At 41.4% G+C, this 19,035-nt stretch overlaps 1 protein-coding gene across 2 annotated transcripts in view; it reads right to left on the bottom strand.

Annotated features, from left to right (window-relative positions):
- Nucleotides 1-2,306, bottom strand: part of FARP1 (FERM, ARH/RhoGEF and pleckstrin domain protein 1) — a 338,024-nt gene extending 335,718 nt beyond the window's left edge. The window contains exon 1 of one of the 2 annotated variants that reach the window (XM_007501371.3): nt 2,189-2,306. The gene's annotated coding sequence lies outside the window, so the exon portion shown is untranslated. Of the gene's footprint in view, nt 1-830; nt 1,779-2,188 lie in introns of those variants that run through there. The other variant, XM_007501372.3, reaches the window with a different exon arrangement.
- Between the last annotated feature and the right edge of the window lie 16,729 nt (nt 2,307-19,035).

Here is a 19,035-nt window from a genome sequence, read left to right as displayed (position 1 = left end):
CACATTTTTTTTTTATAGATAGAAGTTTGCCACACGTGGAAGTGGGGGACGGAGGAGGGAAGGGGAGGAGGGATGGATGAAATCCAACTTGTGCTCTGACCAAATTCGTCTTTGTCACCCAGGTCTAGGGACTGCAGTGGAACTTTATTACCAGATCTGGACAAGTTCGGGACACTTCACAGGACACACGATCAGGTTTAACAGCCACCCCCCCTAATGCTCAGCTCTAGGTACTAAGATTTTACATGTTCAGTGTCCAAAAGAAGCTTCCCAAATGCTGTCACTAAGTGGGGGGGGGGGGGGGGTAATGGGGCGGGGTAGTTGGGTTAAGAATGAAAGGAGCAGGAGACCCAGAATCCCTGGGATTCCTCAGGGGGAGGGCTAAAGAGCAAAGGGAAGTGTCCTCCCTAGCTAGCTCAGTCCCGCGAGTCCAAGAAGGCATCCGAAGTCCCCTACTATTGTTATGTTAACCGCAGCGGCCACCAGCCCGGCCCAGGAACCAGAACCTGGGATTTCTAAAATCCCCACCCACCACTCCATCTCTTACCTAGGAGAAACCATCCTCACCTGCCCCACACCCCAACCCCCACGTCCAGGGGCCGCCCAAGATCCAATCTCTTTCTCCTCGGCCCTTCACCACCACCACCCAGCTTTCCCTAGTAGCCCAAGCGACTTCCACAAGTTGCTGCAGCTGCAGTTAACCCCCCCATTCCCCACACCCACACCTCCCCCTCAGGGACACAAGTCCGCTGCACTCCTTCCTCCGACCTGGCCTCCATATACACACCCCCTCCTCAACCTTCATTGTTCCTATAGCAGCCCATACTTACCTCCACGTCTCGGGACTGGGGCTGGGGCTGGGACTCGGGCTGGGGCAGGAGCTGCCGCGGCTCTCCCGACGTCCGGGGCTCGGGCTCTCGCTGCTCCCCCCGCCTTTCCTCCTTTTCCTCCTCCTCCTCCCCCTCCTCCCCCGCGCCGCGGGCCCCGGGCTGCTGAGGGAGGCTGCTGCTGCTGCTGCTGCTGCTGCTGCTGCTGCTGTTGCTGCTGCTCGCACGGCTCCCGAGCTGGGGCTGCGGCGGCTGCTTTCTATTAATACTCCCGGGCACTGGTGGCTCCCGTCTCCGGCGCGCAAGTAGAGCTGGCAGGGGCCGGCGGAGGTCCGAGCCATTAAAGGGCTCCCGGGGATGGAGGAGAAGGGGAGGAGCAGTAGGACGAAAGACGAGGGGAGAAGGAGAGGGAAGGTAGCGGGCTCAGGGTCGCCATGTCCGACTCGACGCCTAGGCAAACACCATTTGCACGCGAGAAACCGGAGAGGCGGTGGCTGTGCTTCTTTCCTTCCCCGCCCCCTTTTCCCTCCCCACCCCCCAAATAAAATTCAAAGGAGGAACGGCGGCTGCAAAGGCGCTAGAGACTAGTTAGCCTTCGGTAGACCCGGCCGGCGAGCGGGAACTGAACTCAGCAGCTCCACCGCCGCGGTCGCCGCACCTCCCCGCCCCTAAGCCTGCCCCCTCCGGAGGGGGGAGGGGGTAACTTGGAGAGGGTGGGGGGAAGGGGAAGCTAGGACCGGGAAGAGAAGAGGGAGAGGGAGAGCTACAGCCCCCTCCAGCGTTCGTCCCCGCTACCAGCCAGCCAGCTTCTCAGGCGCCGCCCCGCCCCAAGCTCCCGGGGAGACCCCAGGACACGCCCCGGGTCCCAGGGACACAGCTTGGGGGGCAGCGCCCAAAAGAAGCTCCAAGGCTGCTGGGGAGGCTGTCGCCGCCGCCGCCGCCGCCACCACCCCTGCAGTAGAAGCTGCTGGGCTAAGGATTGTCACCCATCCTCCCAACCCGGCGCAAACAATGCTCCCCTCTCCTGGGAGAGATAACCCCCTACTCCAAGCTCCTCGCGGGACTCCCTACCCCTAGTTTCTTATTGTAACTGAAGGTCGGGGCATATTTTCTCTGCGACACCACCAAGGAGGAAACGAAAAATGGGAGAAGGAAGAGACAGATTTGAGCCTTTCTTTCTTTTAAAAGCGAGGGCCAGGTTTGCTGATTTTTAAAGAAAGAAAACTAGCGAGGCTGATAAACAGGTAAACCTCGAAGACATCTAGGGGTTTGTACAGAATAACTGAGGGTGCCAGGACCCCAGGATTTCTCCCAGTTTCTCCCTGGGGTAATCTGAAGTGGTGTCCCACCTAACTACCCACCTATGTGTGTCTTCCCTTCGGCGGCCCCCTGGGGACAGGAGCAAGTCTTTGCTGCGAAAGCACTCGCGCCACCCCTTTCCTCCACTGCCGCGCTCCTCCTCTCGCCCGCCACATCTATCCACTGGCGGTAAAGGGGTTAATCCCGGAGGGATCAGCTGCCACAAAAGCCCGTCCCACCCGGCTAAAGGAGCCTTAAGTGGGCCCTAGGTTAGGCGTAGCCAATATCTCTAGCTGTTCCCACCCATTCCGGCTCTTCCTTCCCTCTGGACTTTGCTACAAGGACAGATTCGCCTTGGTTGGAAAGCACACCTGAATTTCTTCCCTTCTACACCCCTGCCTCCCACTCTCGTCCCCGCCAGAAATCTGGCCTCCCAAGGATAGACAAAGTCCTCTGGCCATGGGGGAAAACGGGCTACCTTGGCTGGAAAGACTCATGGACTCTGCCCCTAGCCATTTGCAGTGCTCTGTGAACTCCGAAAAGACTGGGAAGGCGTGATCCGGTGGCCCGATTGACAAAGGAGAGATACTGTTCCAGCAGGTGCTGCCATTAAGTATCCACCCTTATCCACTGCTATCTTTCTTTACCGCCCCTCCTGCACCTTCTAGCTTCCCAGGCTGTCTTTCCTCTTTCCCCTTATCTTAACAGATAAGCCCTCTTGGTCTATTTTTTTAACTTGTAAGGCCCTTTGTGACCATTGATTAGAATCTGAGCTTCAAGAGACAGAAAATCAAATCAAAAAATCAAAAAGGTACAACCAGATCTTTAAGCCCCCAAATCCACGGAAAAAATCCCACTTTTTTTGTATGTTCAACTCAAAGGGACACTGAACTCGGAAGACAAAGTCCCAGTTTGACTCTTGCTCAAGATTATAGACCCTAGGCTGTTAGAGCATCTCTACTAACAAGAAAAGTGTTAATAAATGGTATGGTACTTATATTTAACACTGCTGCCAACTGGAGGTCAGGAAGAACACCCTTTATCTTGTGTGCTTGAAATCTACAAATAAGACTAGTGTCTCACTTCAGCCCAGACTCAACTTTGTCTCTGAACAAACCTTTTAGGAAACCTCATTTTACTGAATGGTTCCAAAAGGAACTAAATTTTTTCATCTAATTTCTCTTGCCCTCCATACTCATTGAAAATGCCAAGGAAGAGGACAAAGTCAAACAGTCAATCTAAGGAAGTTCAACAATCAGTGGAGGAGCTGAATCTCAAAGTGTCTGAGGCATTAGGTAAACTCAGGGGCTAGCTTCCCTCTCCAATTAAGTGGGTTTTTAAATAATTACAGGGATTAGCAGGAATGAAGTATAATGAAAAGAGCACTGAGCTAGTCAGAGATCTCTGCATTAACTAGCTGGTATGATCTTAGGTAAGGTATTTTCCCATCTCTAGGCCTCAGTTTCCTAATCTATAAAACGGGGTTGGATGAGAATATATCAACAATACTTTTTGGCTTTAACATTTTGTTTAATTTTAATTAAATTGAAAACTATATTTAAAGGCTCCTTAGCTCAAGGGCTAAAGTAAAAATACTGTTAGGTATGAGAAAGTACCAGGGTACTCATAAAAATCTAATTAGCTCAGAAAAATCCCAAGTCCTTCCCAATTCAAAAACCAAATTCTAAGATATATATCATAAATTCAGAACTCAGAAGAGACTTCAGAAGTCATCTAGTTCATTCCCCTTCTTTTACAAAGGAGAAAATTTGAGCTCAAGGAGGTTGAGGCTTGCCCAATAGCCCAACATCACAAAAGCTGTTTATTTGTATGTGTGTATATGTATGTATATTATATGTATATATGTTTATATACACACATACATGCATCTATACACATAAATACTACCTATATATTTATACATATACATACATTATAAACTATATGTACATATAATTATAGATTAGATATCATCTCAGAGGTAAAATTTGAATGTAGCTTCTCAATTAAGAATCAGTGCTCTTTCCAGTTAGTCAATGAACATTTATTAAATGCCAACTATAGGCACTGGGCTAAGCCCTGGGGATACAAAGAAAGACAAAAGACAGTCTGCCAATGAATTTTATTGGGCACATAATAGGAAAACCACAGTCTTCAATAAAGAAATTCCTAAAAAAGTAAGAATTGTCTGTCATTTTATGTCAGTTATTCAACCCAAAAATCTAAGTTTAAAAATTTAGAAACCTCTAGGTCCCCAGTTAATCCTCCTTGTTCTCATTAATTTTCAGTGCTAAGTTCATCTGGTCAAGATACTTTATGTACATCTGAGAGCCTTTCTAGATATACAGCAGTCACCTTGTACCTAACCTCTGCTTTTCAAACCTTTTGAAATCGTTTCTTCCTTCACTATTCATCATTTCAGTCTCACATCCCCTGAAGTCCAGAGATGAATATTAGAATCTTTGGGGAAGTAAAGTGGAATAAGGTAAAAAGTAAAAGATTTGCTGATCCTTTTTTTCCTTTGATTTTCTAAAGAAAAATTGTAGAAACCCAGTAAAATGTCACAAGAGAGGCTCAGACTGCAAATATTTTGAATTTGGACTACAATCTTGCTTTTTGATTTCTGAAGAGTGAAAAATGGGAAGATAGGTCATGTTTGATGGTTACTTGGAATTTTTCTCCTCCTAGGTCTCAATTTGTGGGTTGGGTTTACGCCCTACCTATCTTCTCCCTTCTGCTTCTAACATTTTAGACTTCAACATCATGCCCTGAGACAAGTACCTTTCTTCCCCTTCTCCACTTAAACTTTCTTTTGCCTTATCTTCCCCCATAAGGTTGAAGCTCCTTGAGGGCTGTGTCTTTCTTTTTACTTGTATTCAAATCCCCAGTGTTTTGCACAGTGCCTTGCATAGAGCAAATTGCAAGCTTAATAAATGCTTATTGCCCACTTGCCTTTAAAAAGAAATAGAATCAAGGGGAAAGTTACTTATGCATTATGTATATTCCCCCTAAAGATTATGAATCTCCCGGAACAATCTGCAGGGATCTAGGAGAAAAAACACTACCCACAAGCAGAGGACAAACAGGTGGGAGTAAAAACAATGAGGAAAAGCAACTGCTTGACTACAGGGGTTGAGGGGATATGACTGAGGAGAGACTTTAAATGAACACCCCAGTGCAAATACCAACAACATGGAAGTGGGTTCAGATCAAGGACACATGTGATACCCAGAGGAATCATGCCTGGGCTTTGGAGGGGTGGTGGGGGAGGGAGGAGTGGGGGGTGGGGGGAATGATCTTTGTTTCCAATGAATGATGTTTGAAAATGTCCAAATAAAATAATGTTTAAAAGGGAAAAAAAATTACGAATCTCCTTGTATCCTTACTTTATGGCTATGCTTTTAATGTCCTAATTCAAATAACCTTGATTGGTTAAGCACTTACTTTGTGTCAATCATTGCTAAAGTCTGGGAATTCCAAAACAAGCTAGTGAGTCAGCTCTTGCCTTCAAGGAATCTATTATTCTCTATTAATAAAGACTATTAAAGTCTACTATTAAGATTGATTCTACAATGCAGATGAACTAGAAGCCTTCCCAATAAGGTCAGGAGTGAAACAAGGATGCCCATTATCAACTCTATTATTTAACATTGTACTAGAAACACCAGCAGTAGCAATTAGAGATGAAAAAGAAATTGATAGTATTAAAATTAGCAATGAGGAGACCAAGCTATCACTCTTTGCCGATGATATGATGGTCTACATAAAGAATCCTAGAGAATCAACCAAAAAGCTAGTCGAAATAATTAACAACTTTAGCAAAGTTGCAGGATACAAAATAAAACCACATAAGTCATCAGCATTTCTATATATCTCCAACTCATTCCAGCAGCAAGAATTAGAAAGAGAAATTCCATTTACTATCACCCTAGACAATATAAAATACTTAGGAATCTACCTGCCAAGACAAACACAGGAACTATATGAATACAACTACAAAACACTCTCCACACAATTAAAACTAGATCTAAACAATTGGAAAAACATTGATTGCTCATGGGTAGGATGAGCTAACATAATAAAAATGACCATCCTACCCAAATTAATTTACTTATTTAGTGCCATACCCATTGAACTACCAAAAAACTTTTTTACTGAATTAGAAAAAAACATAACAAACTTCATTTGGAAGAACAAAAGATCAAGGCCATCCAGGGAAATCATGAGAAAAAATGCAAAGGAAGAGAGGCCTTGCAGTCCCAGATCTTAAACTAAACTATAAAGCAGTGGTCATCAAGACAATTTGGTACTGGCTAAGAGACAGAAAGGAGGATCAGTGGAAAGACTTGGGGTAAGTGACCTCAGCAAGACAGTCTATGATAAGCCCAAAGATCCCAGCTTTGGGGACCAAAATCCACTATTTGATAAAAACTGCTGGGAAAATTGGAAGACAGTATGGGAGAGATTAGGTTTGGATCAACATCTCACACCCTACACTAAGATAAACTCAGAATGGATGAATGAATTGAATATAAAGAAGGAAACTATAAGCAAATTAGGTGAACACAGAATAGTATACTTGTCAGATCTTTGGGAAAGGAAAGAGTTTAAAACCAAGCAAGAGCTAGAAAAAAATCACAAAATATAAAATCAATAATTGTGATTACATCAAATTAAAAAGTTTTTGTACAAACAAAACCAGTGCAACCAAAATTAGAAGGGAAGCAACAAATTGGGAAACAATCTTCATAACAAAAACCTCTGACAAAGGTCTAATTACTCAAATTTATAAAGAGCTAAACCAATTGCACGAAAAAATCAAGCTGTTCTCCAATTGATAAATGGGCAAGGGACATGAATGGGCAATTTTCAGTTAAAGAAATCAAAACTATTAATAAGCACATGAAAAAGTGTTCTAAATCTAATCAGAGAGGTGCAAATCAAAACAACTCTGAGGTATCACCTCACACCTAGCAGATTAGCTAACATGACAGCAAGAGAAAGTAATGAATGCTGGAGGGGATGTGGCAAAGTCAGACATTAATTCATTGCTGGTGGAGTTGTGAATTGATCCAATCATTCTGGAGGGCAATTTGGAACTATGCCCAAAGAGCACAAAAGACTGTCTGCCCTTTGACCCAGCCATAGCACTGCTGGGTTTGTACCCCAAAGAGATAAGGAAAAAGACAAGTACAAGAATATTCATAGCTGCACTCTTTGTGGTGGCCACAAATTGGAAAATGAGGGGATCCCCTTCAATTGGGAAATGGCTGAACAAATTGTGGTATATGTTGGTGATGGAAAACTATTGGGCTCAAAGCAATAATAAACTAGAGGAATTCCATGGGAATTAGAATGACCTCCAGGAAGTGATGCAGAGCTAGAGGAGCAGAACCAGGAGAACATTGTACACAGAGACTGATACAGTGTGGTACAATCGAATGTAATGGACTTCTCCATTAGTGGCAATGCAGTGATCCTGAACAACTTGGAGGAATCTAAGAGAAAGAACACTATCCACATTCAGAGGAAACACTGTGGGAGTAGAAACACCGAAGAAAAACAACTGCTTGAATACATGGGTTGATGGGGATATGGTTGGGGATGTAGACTCTAAAGGAACATCCTGATGCAACCAACAACAACATGGAAATAGGTTCTGATCAAGGACACGTGCAATACCAAGATAAATTACACATCAGCTACAGGAAGGGTGGGGGAGGGGAAAGAGGGAAATAATATAATTCTTGTAACCAAAGAATAATGTTATAAATTGACTAAATAAATTAAGTTTAATTTAAAAAAATAAAGAAAATTCTTATTCTGCTAAAAAAAAAAAAGATCGACTCTATTAAGGTCAATGCTTTAAGGGGTGCTAAGTTGGAAAGAGGCAAGGGTAGGTAGCAAATCAGAACAGTGTGAGAATGAAAAAGAAAATATGCCTGGTTCTGGTCAAGATAAAGTGAAAGCTCATCTATCAGAGTCCAAGGTCTCCCATCAGTTCTACTAGGAAGAGAAGGAAAACCATAATGTTGCATGCTTTGGAAATTGCTAGGAACTGGCATAGTTACCTGGTTCTAGGCAAGATAAGGACAGCTCACCTAGGAGAACCCTGGACCCAAGAGCATCGTCTGAGATTGTTTACATAATCATACCCTTGTTATTAAAAAAAACAACAACAAAACCTGATATGCACTGTTATATAATTTACCAATCTATACATAGTAACTTATCTTGATATCAAAACCTTACATGTGATTAGTATATCATTATTCCCATTGGACAGATCAGAATTACCTCTTCAAGGTCACTGCTAATTTCAAACAGATCTGTGATCTAAACCTAGGTTTTCTATTCTAAATTTAATAATTGTTCCTCCAGAATACTATATTGTCCTTCTTGTATCTCAACATGAATATTTTCAGAAGGAAATCAAGAAAATGTTTTCTCCTCCAAAGTTCATATAACCCAATGAATAGACAAAGTAGGACAGTTGCTTGGTTCTTCTTCCCAAGACTAAAAAGTGGTTAAATCCCAATCCTGAAACTTAAAATTGTATATGCCCTATGTCTGTGCCACAGTGAAGCATTAGAATTTTGTGGCCATAGACATCACCTATATGTCTATATATCCAGTCCCAGATTCTCCCATAAGTTTCAGTCCCCCATTACCGATTGTCAGTTTGTCATTTCAAACTGGATGCTCTAGAGCATTAATGGCAAACCTTTTAGAGATGGAGTTGCAACTTGAAGTTGGGATTAACTCTCCCCCTGCCCATTTTTAGATTTCATCGCCCACTTTCGAACAAGTGGATCATAGACCTCCCCCACTTAAGGATTAGTGGGGTGTATACACTTCTGGTGATTAAATCTAAAAATGGGCAAGGGAGAATTAATCCCATCTTCATACCATTCCCACACACACACCAAGTGCTGTGCCCCACCCCACCCTCACAGAGGGCTGAATGTGTCCTGTCCTCCCACTTACCCCATACAGAGGAGGAAGAAAGCACTCCTATTAGGCTGCTGAGTGGAAGGACAGGTGAAGTGAAGGGTGTCCTCAGCGAGTGCAGAGAGGAGGAGAGTGGCCCAAATACTCCCCTCCCCTCCAACTCTGCCACCACCTTACCCTTTATCTGCTCCCTTGGGCTGCTGGGCAGAGGAGTGGGTGATGGAAAAAGATGTCTTCAGACTGGAAGGAGAGAAGGAAGGGAGCAGCTCCCACCTGAATCCCTCTGCCTTTTTAGTAATGAACTGGGGAAGAGGAGGAGGGCAGCTCGTATACCCAGGGAAAACACTTCCCACTTTGACATCACTGCTCTAGAGACATCTTTAATTCAACATGGCTAAAACTTTCCCCTTATTGAGCTCTTTCAACCTTCTCTTTCTCTCAAAGGTAACACCAAACTTTCAGTAACCTAAGATTGTAACATCAGCTTTATTCTAGCCTAATCATTCACCCCACTTACCCAATCCATGCTAAAACTTCTTTCACATCTTTCACATTTGACTCCTCTTCTCTTAAACAACAACCACCTTAGTTCAGACCTTTATTACCTCTCCCTCAGATTATTGCAACAGTTTGACTCAAATTTCTCCCACTCTCACTCTACAGCCAAATAATTTTCCATAAATCCAGATCCCAACATATCACTCCCATACTCAACCAGTCTTCCCATTCCCTCTAGAATAGAAGAGAAACTGTTCTTTTTAACTTGTAAAGTCCTACCCTAGTTGGTCCCAATCCATACTTTAAGCCTTCCTGGATCTCATATCACCCTGTGATCCACCTAGTCTTCTCTCCTTTTCTCACATAAGACATTCCATATTTTCTGTCTGTGCCTTTAAATGGTTTGTCCCATTACCTGAAATACACCCCCTCCTTACTTCTGCCCCAGAGTTACTTTCTTCCTGTAAGATTCAACTCAGAACCACCTTTTTGCATGAATTCTTCCCTGATCCTTCTCAAATATTTGAGCTCCCTCTAGCAAACTACCTCAAACTTTAACTAGTTTGGATATATTTTACTAATTTACTATAGATTTATGCTGGGGTGTATGGGGTGTTCAGGGAGGGGTAGTATCTCTGGTATGGAGGGCTTGTAGTGCCCTCCTAGGGCAGCTCTCCAGCCTCTGACCCTCACCTGACACCCAGCTCTCACTTGTGGCTCCCAGTAGCTGCTAGCATGAGGCAGCGGCCACACCCCGGGCAACGGCTTCGACAGATGGACCAAACCTTGTGAAGGTAGCCATCAGGTCCTCGACCCCTGGTGAACCAGGGCTTTGCTCACCCAGCATGTGAAGACTGCTTCGGCCGAACAGACAGAAGAAACCAATAAGAAGGTTCAACGGCTGAGATGGCGACGCAGCAAAGCACTGTGGAGTGCTCAGGGCATGTTGGAGCACAAAAGACAACACAGCCATCCAATGCAGCTGAGAAAGTCTCCAGGTATAATGACTTTTCGTACCACTGGACCCAGGCTTCCAACGCCGAGAGTGGGACTGTCTCTGTGCATCGGCTTTTCCACTTAAATCTTCATGCACAAGTGTCTTTGTGCACACTCATCTATCCTAACCCTGTCCACCCTCTTCAAGACCTGCAGCAATGGGGGAGTGGTGATGCAACAGGTGGAGGTGACCACTGGCAGTTGTAGTCATGATCCTGCATGTAGGCATCCCATGGACCAGTGGTCATTTGGTCCTGGGGCAGCAGGGACGTCCAACAGCATCCTGGGTGACTGAGCAGCCCTCTCTAGGACAGCACTGCTCACCCTAATCAAGGGAGGGGACTAGAAAAGGTGTCCCCAACATTGCCTGCCCTACAAACACCAGGTCAGCACACCACAGCTGGCGGATCATCCCTTTAAGCGATGGAAAGCAAAGAAAACAAAACCAACTGGAGTCCCAGGCCCCATATGCCACAAACTTTGCGCCTCAGCCTTTGGACTTCAAAGCCACATGAGGGTACATCAATAGATAATAATGCACAAAGACAATTGTCATTCTCGGTCACCGAGAAACTACCACTATAGATTTATGCTGTACATATTTGCATATATACTTTTTATCTTTCCCCTAATAGAATGTAAGCTGATTTCAAGGGGCAATTATTTCCTTCTTTGTACTTATATTCCCCAGAACCTAGCACAGTGACTGGCACATAAGTGCTTAATAACATATAGCTGATTTATATGAAAATGAAAAATTATTGATTTCCAATTTGCTCCATTATATGGTGGGGATGAGATTTTTTGATTCTTCCAAAAGAATATTTCTCATGCTTCCTTTTTGTTAGTTTCTTTTTTTATCCTGGTACCTTATTTATGGTGTTTTAGTACAAGTTTTTTAAGGCCATCTTATCAAAGATAGAAAGACATAATAGTATATCTTCTACCTTCAATAGCCTTTAAAGAAAACCTAGTCAGACTTTTTGTTTTTTGCTTCCCTTTTTTTATTGACTTTTTCCATATTAGCTGAAACTGAAATGTTAGCATTAAACCTGCATTAAATATATGAAGATATTTCACATACTCCAAGGAGACTGTATTTCTTTGCTGTCAATAGTCACTTACCCAGCAAAACTGAGCATAATCCTTCAGGGAGGAAAATGGGTATTCAGTGAAATAGAGAATTTTCAAACACTCCTGATGAAAAGAGCAGAGCTGAATGGAAAATGTGACTCTCAAATACAAGACTCAAGAGAAGCATAAAAAAGTAAACAGGAAAGCGAAATCAAAAGACATTCAATAAGGTTAAGCTGTACATATCCCTACATGGAGATCTGATTCTTGTAAAAACTTTATCATTATTAGGGCAGGTGGAAGGAGTATAAATAGACTAGGGCAAGGGTGTGAGTTAAATAGGATGGGATGATATTTTAAAATTTTTAATTAAGGCATGAGAAAAAGGAATGTGTTGGGAGTAGGAGGAAGGGAAAATAGAATGGGATAAATTATCTCTCATAAAAGAGTCATGATACAAAGGATGGGAAGATAGGAGAGGTGGAAAGGGGAGTATGTGAATCTTACTTTCATCAGAATTGGCTCAGCCAGGGAAGTGCATACATAATCAGTTGAATGGAGAAATATTTCTTATCCTATGGGAAAGCAGGAGAGAAAGGAGATAAGAGAATGGATGGTGGGGCAGATAGAAAAGAGGGTGAATGGGGGGGGTGTCAGAAACGAAACAGGAGGAAATAGAACAAAGAGTAATACATAGTAATCATAATGTTGCAAAAAAAATTTACAAGTCTCTCTAAAAATGGCCTCATTTCTCAAATACAGAGAGAAATGAGTCAAATGTGTAAGAATACAAATCATTCCCCAATTATTAAATGACCAAAAGATACGAATAGGCAGTTCTTAGACAAAGTAACTAAAGATCTCAATAGTCATGCAAAAAATGCTCTAAATCACCTTTAATTAGAAAAGCATCAATTAAAACAACTCTGAGATACCATCCTACACCCACCAGATTGGCTATTGAGACAGAAAAAAAAGAGTGACAGAATTTGAGGAGACATGGTGTAGCATACCAGACATGTTGGCATCTGGGAAGTATGACTGATGTATTGATATTGTATTACCAGACACATGGTCAGACCTCTTGATGGTCATTGTATGGCAAGGGATAGGCCTAAACACTAGCAAAGGGCCAGCAAATTCATGGGCCACACTGCCCCAGGGCCACAATGCCTCCACTTGGACTATACTCATTTGCAAAGCACAGATTGGATTAATCCCCACCTCTTTGATCTCATCATTGTCAATTCAACCAATGTTAAAACCTATGTCATGTTACACATTGATCCATATTCCTAAAAACCTTCAATAAATACTGGGGAACTAGCATGGAACTCTCTCTTTCTAGCCCTTTACTAGCTCACTCCTACTAGCTCTCTCACTTTCACTCTTACTCTCTCTCTCTTCCCCGCCTCTCCTCTTTCCCTCTTGCTTCACTATATCTCTTTCATAGCAACGTGGTGGCCCCAGTGCTTCCTATTGCTATAGGATGCACCAGGGAGTTGAGACTCCACACCTTTTCTAGAGATGTTGTTGCCCCCAGTGCCCCCTATTGCTGTAGGAGGCACCAAGAGTAGAGACTCCCCACCTTTCCTAGCTACGCTGTTGTCCCAGTGCCCCCCTATTGCTATAGGGGGCACCAAGGAGTTGAGACTCCCCACCTTTCCTAGCGACACTGCCGCCCAAAAAGCAGACTCTCTTGTCTAGGAGTATCAAGAGGTTGGTACTCTCCACCTATTCTCTTATTCCTCATATTTCCTTGGAGTTCGTGGTACTCCCCATGTGTTTCTACTTCTGCCTTTGAGTCATTATTATTCTCCCATTTCCTTAGCCTCCTCTCTCTACCTCAGGTTATTACCCACAGATAAATATTATAGGACTCCAGTGGGGGAGGGGGGTCGCTATACATGGGAAAACTGAGACACAAATGCACAATTGGGGGAATTATGAAGTGATTCAATCATTCCGGAGAGCAATTTGGGTCGATGCCTAAAGGGTATAAAAAATATCTGCCCTTTGACCCAGCAATACTGTTACTAGGTTTGTAGCTCAGAGATAAAATACACAAAGGAGAAGGACCTATATGTATAAAAATATTTAAAGCAGCTCTTTAGGGGGAGGGGGAAACAATTGAAAAGTGAGGGGATACTCATCAATCTGGGAATGGCTGAGTAAGTTAGAATATATAATTGTATTGGAATACTGCTGTGCTGTAAGAAATGACAAGCAAGAGGAGCTCAGAAATACCTGGCAAGACTTATACAACCTGAAGCAGAGTGAAATAAGCAGAACCATGAGAAGAACACTGTATGACAAACAGTGAATAACTTAGCTATTCTCAGCAATACAATGGTCCAAAACTATTTCAAAGGACTCATGACAAAAAAAATAAAAAGCCATCTGCTCCCAGAGAAAAAGAAACTGATAGAGTCTGAATCCAGACCCAAAAAAACCTTTTTTCACTCTTTCTTAACTTTTTTTATTTGAGTTTCCTTCCACAAAAGGATTAATATGGGGAAAGGTTTTACATGATTGCACATGAAAAATCTATAGGCAACTGCTTACCATTTCTGTTAGTGGGGAGAATAGGGAGGAAGGGAAAGAGAGATATATCAATATCCTTTGAAAAATGTTGGAAACTGTTTTTTACATGTAATCAAGGAAAAAAATAAAGTGAATTTTAGAAATGATAAAGAAGAAAACAAAAATCACCCTGGGAGGATGGTACAATTTTTATCCTCATTTTACTAATAAGGAAACTGAGGCAAACAGAGGTCAAATGACTTGCCCAGGGTCACATAGCTTGTAAGTGACTGAGGCTGAATTTGAACTCAGGTCTTTCTGACTTCAGGCAGGGCACTGTATTTGCTGCACCACCTAGCTGCCATGATGTTACCATCATGAATTTTTTTCCTTTTAATTCTTATTCTTCCAAGAATGTAGTATTTCAAGATTCTAAACCATATGTCACCATTGGAAACATATTGGTATTAAAGAGATGGGCTTTTTCAGTAGGAGCAGCTGGGGATCATTGAAATCATTCCACAATTTCCAAAATATAAAACAACTCACCAGTTGTAGAGACAACTCATTTAACTTTTGAGTAGTTTTAATTCTTTTTAAAAAAACTTTTTCAATGTAAATTTTCATTTTATTATGAATTTACCAACAATCAACACCTCAATATTCAAAGGATAAAGTTTTTTTTAATTTAATAAATCTAACAAAGTTGTAAGAAAATTGCTGTTTCTGTTATCTTCTGGAATGTGAGGTTTTTAAATTTTTCTGTGCATTTGAAATGACATTGATATTCTTTTCTTTCTGGTATCTCTATCATTATTCCCTTAACCCATTACCAAAACTATTCATATAAGTACAGTCAAGTGAAACAGATCAATACATTCTATATCTCTATCATTTCCATGCCAAGAAACAAGAGTTTATAGCTGAGTTTTAGGCAATCTTTCCTTACACTAAGGTGCTTTTTTTTTACAGCTTCTCCCCATTGCTTCCACTTTTGTCCTATGGTGCCAAACCTAAAAAAGACAGCCTTTCATACTCCAAGATACCTATTAGATCTCTCCCAAACCTCTTCTCTATGCTAAACATCCCCATTTCCTCCAGATGATCATGATGTAACATGTTCTTAAACTTCTTTGTAATACTTATCCTCAGCTTAAAAACATCATATCTAAAATATGACACCCACAACTGCACACTATACTTCACATATGATCGGACAAGACTATTTCCACTTGCAGTCATGTACAACATGCACTTTTAGATGTTCCCTTCTTTTTGAATAGTAAAGGGACCAAAAATCAGAAAAGGAAGAAATGAGTAAAAAAGTGAGTTTTTATTATTTTTGTTGTTTTCATTATTTTAACATTTATTTACTTAAAAACGAGTTTTTATTGTAGTGTTTTAAACTTATCTAATGGGAGGCTTGAGGCTTAAAATGAAATGCCCTGAGGTAGGAGCATAAGAGAATGAGAGGTTGCCAGAACCTTTGACACAATGGTTTTCCTCCAGAAAGGGTTCATTGAGTCCTTTGAAGAGGTTACTTTATGACTTGACATGTCCAGCTGCACCAAAACTCTATCATTGATCCTAATCAATATAATTGTAATGCTTGAAAGGAGATGATCTATTGTCTATTCCAATGCCAAACCCCACCCCCCAGATGTAACACTCTCTCTGTACTATTGGCAGCATCTACCAGCATTTTTTTCTATGCAAATCTCTTTTATTTTCATCTAATGGAAATACATTTTTCATTTTTATTTCCATGAGATACAAAAAAGTTGAATATCTAGCAATGATCTGAAGCAGATCTGGACTAAGGTGGATCCATGTAGTTTTGTTGTATTTTCTTTTGTTTAACTTATCCTTCTTTTAACAGAGTAAGAACTAGCATAGTTCTAGCATTGTAGGTCTGTCATATATTTCATACAAAGACATACACACATAATTTTATCAAAAGATTTCTCCCCACTTCATTACCCCTTTCCCCCAAAAGCTAGATCAAGACTTTAATAGTGAATATGGACAAAATGTGTAAAAAAAAGTGACCCTTTCATGTTCCCATATTCCACATGAGAAAATCATCTCTTGGGAAAAGTAAAATAAAAATTCCTATCTAACTATGGGAGAAATCCCACTGCTCTCTGGGTTTGCCTTGATCATTCTGACCAGCCTTCATACTAGCAGGTTTTCAGAGATAGAACACTAACACATCACAACTCTCCCCAGGACCCCGGGGTCATGCAGACATTAAAGGGAAACATACTTCCCCCCTACTCACCACCTTAATCCAGTGTTTTCTATCTACAAACCCAGCCACTCAACAATAATGATATTTTGGGGATCTTAAATATAACCATTTATTTAATAACAAGTCAAAAGAAATAATAATCTACTATTATTGAAAGTTAAAATAATAATTATTTAAAATTAATACATCAAAGCTGATACATAAATAATAAAGTACATCCCACTACATATGTCATACTCTTCTATTATTATGCTTAATAGCTATGGTGAAGAGTGGGCACACACTTACAGAAACCCAGCAGGGAAGCCTAAGAGGAAAGGATGCTCAATGTGCTTAAAGAAACTCATTAAAAAAAAAGAAAGAAAAAGAAAAAGAAGAAACTGATGACTCTGGACCATAGGCTTCAATTTTACTAGTCCATTCAGGAACATCTGCACCATATGAAACTGTTTCTGCTCACTGCTTGACTTTGATCCTCGTCATTCTTCAGCTGAGGAAATCTTCTCTCCTGGAACAGAGCTTTGAAAGCACTTTCAAATCAACCTTTAAAGGGCATTCCTTTTAAAAGGGTTACCTCATAATGTAAATAGCTGTTCTCTCTATGCCAAACAACTGCCAAGTTCATCAAACTGGCAATCTCTGCTCTATACAGACCAGACCAGAACAGCCAGTTATTCACTCACCTGGATGATATTCTATTTAAGCAGAACAAAGCTCACAGCAATAGTGTTCAGGTTCACTCTTGGAGCCAGCCCACCAGGATGCTGCTGCAGTTACCAAACCGCCCTTACTTTTCCTTCCTGGCAGAGAGCAAAGTCTCATGTGAAAATTCACCTTTCTCCAACTCTAGATGGCACTGAAAGGCATGAACTATCACTAGAGTTTTTGGCCAATGATTCCAGTCCTCACCAACCAATCTGGAATCATTCAGCTAAAGCATTCTCTGAACTGACTGCCTCTACCTTGCCATCTGTGTGTTCATTTCTTTTCTGGTTCTTGGACCCGTGCTGCTGCTGTCTTCTCTTGTCCTGTGGTCCTCACTCTTGACTTTGTGTCTCAACAAAGTCACAATGCTCCCAGTTAATCCTATCAAATTTATATTCCTTTCTCAATGTCTCCAAATGTTCATATGATTTCTCACTTCCATAGTTTTGCCAGCTTTAGTTATAAAAACAGTTCTATTAAAATTAGTTGGCCCAACATTATATTTTGTACTTTGAGCGTTCATAATGTGATAGTCTCTTTCTACCTCTTAGATCTATGTTTCCTTGCATTCATATTTTTCAAGTTTTTAATATTAATTTTATTTTCTCTGCCTCTTTAACAATATTAAATTGTTCCCACATAATTCCACATTACTAACAAAGCAATCCAAGACCTCAGATCCATCCTACAAATCACTTTCTTTCAAAAACTGTCCAACATCTCATCTGAGAGCTGTTTCATCATTCCCTTATTTTAGCATTTTTTATTTAAGTGAAGGTCTTTTCCCACTGGTGTTAGCTATCAAAATGTTCTTCCACAATAGTGGCAATATCTTACATCCTTTGACAATAAATACATATCACCTCTTTTTGTACAAACATCTTTTCTACTCTTTTCATCCCTGACTTTCCCACATGAAAAGTAACTGTGTACCTTCTTAACAAAGTTGGGGCAACTCTCCGAGGCTGCTAAAGGTCATAACTCTTCTAGAGAGGTGGTGAGTTCTTGCTTAGGAGAACTCAATTAATTTTTCTTCTCTCAAAAAAGGAGATGGGTACTAGCTGATAAAAGAGATCCCAAACACTTAAGGAATGCAAACATGGAGTAGAGTTTCAAGAAAAAGATGGAAGGGAGAGGTTCAATGTTTATAATAGACATTCTGCCAAAAATTAGGCTTTTAAGGGCAGCTAGGTGGCACAGTGGATAGAGCAACAGACCTGGAACCAGGAGGACCTGGGTTCAAATTTGACCTCAAGCACTTCCTAGCTGTGTGACCCTAGGCAAGTCATGTAACCCCAGTTGTCTAGCCTTTACTGCTCTTCTACTGTAGAATTGATTCTAAAACAGAAAGTAAGGATTTTTAGGCTTAACAAAGAAACTAAATTTTAGTTGTCTGGGGCTATAATAGCAGCTTAAGATTGCATGAACTTTCTTCACTGGTCTAACCCACAGTTGACCATGGTTGTAAGAAGCATCGGTTCTACTCAAGGTCTACATTTTACTATCTAGATAACATCCCAAGGCACTTAGTCTCCATGACCCTCCATGCCCTCAACTGTAAATTATAAGAGAATTGAACTAAATGATCTCTGAAATCCTATCTTTCCCTTGATTTATTTTAATTGATCTCCTTTTAAAAAATACTCAGTTCATAAGAATCATTAGAGAACAGTCTGTGAGAAGTTATTTTTTATATACTGCATTAATCAGGACCCTGGATTAGAGAGGCTCCAATAAGTCGGTTAGCTTTTACATTTCCTTTGTTCTTGGGAAATCCAAGGAAAGTTTCTCCCAATAAAACCTGATTTATAGATAAGGCTCTTCTGGTTAGGTAAGTGAATACTCATCACCCTCTATAGGAATGAGGAGAATTTGGGAGGCTTGATAGAACACTACTTCATTAACTATTCA

This window comes from Monodelphis domestica, chromosome 8, assembly GCF_027887165.1.
Source record: "Monodelphis domestica isolate mMonDom1 chromosome 8, mMonDom1.pri, whole genome shotgun sequence".
NCBI classification, from domain to species: domain Eukaryota; kingdom Metazoa; phylum Chordata; class Mammalia; order Didelphimorphia; family Didelphidae; genus Monodelphis; species Monodelphis domestica.
Note: the sequence above shows the minus strand (reverse complement) of the source record. Positions and strands in the feature narration are given on the sequence as shown.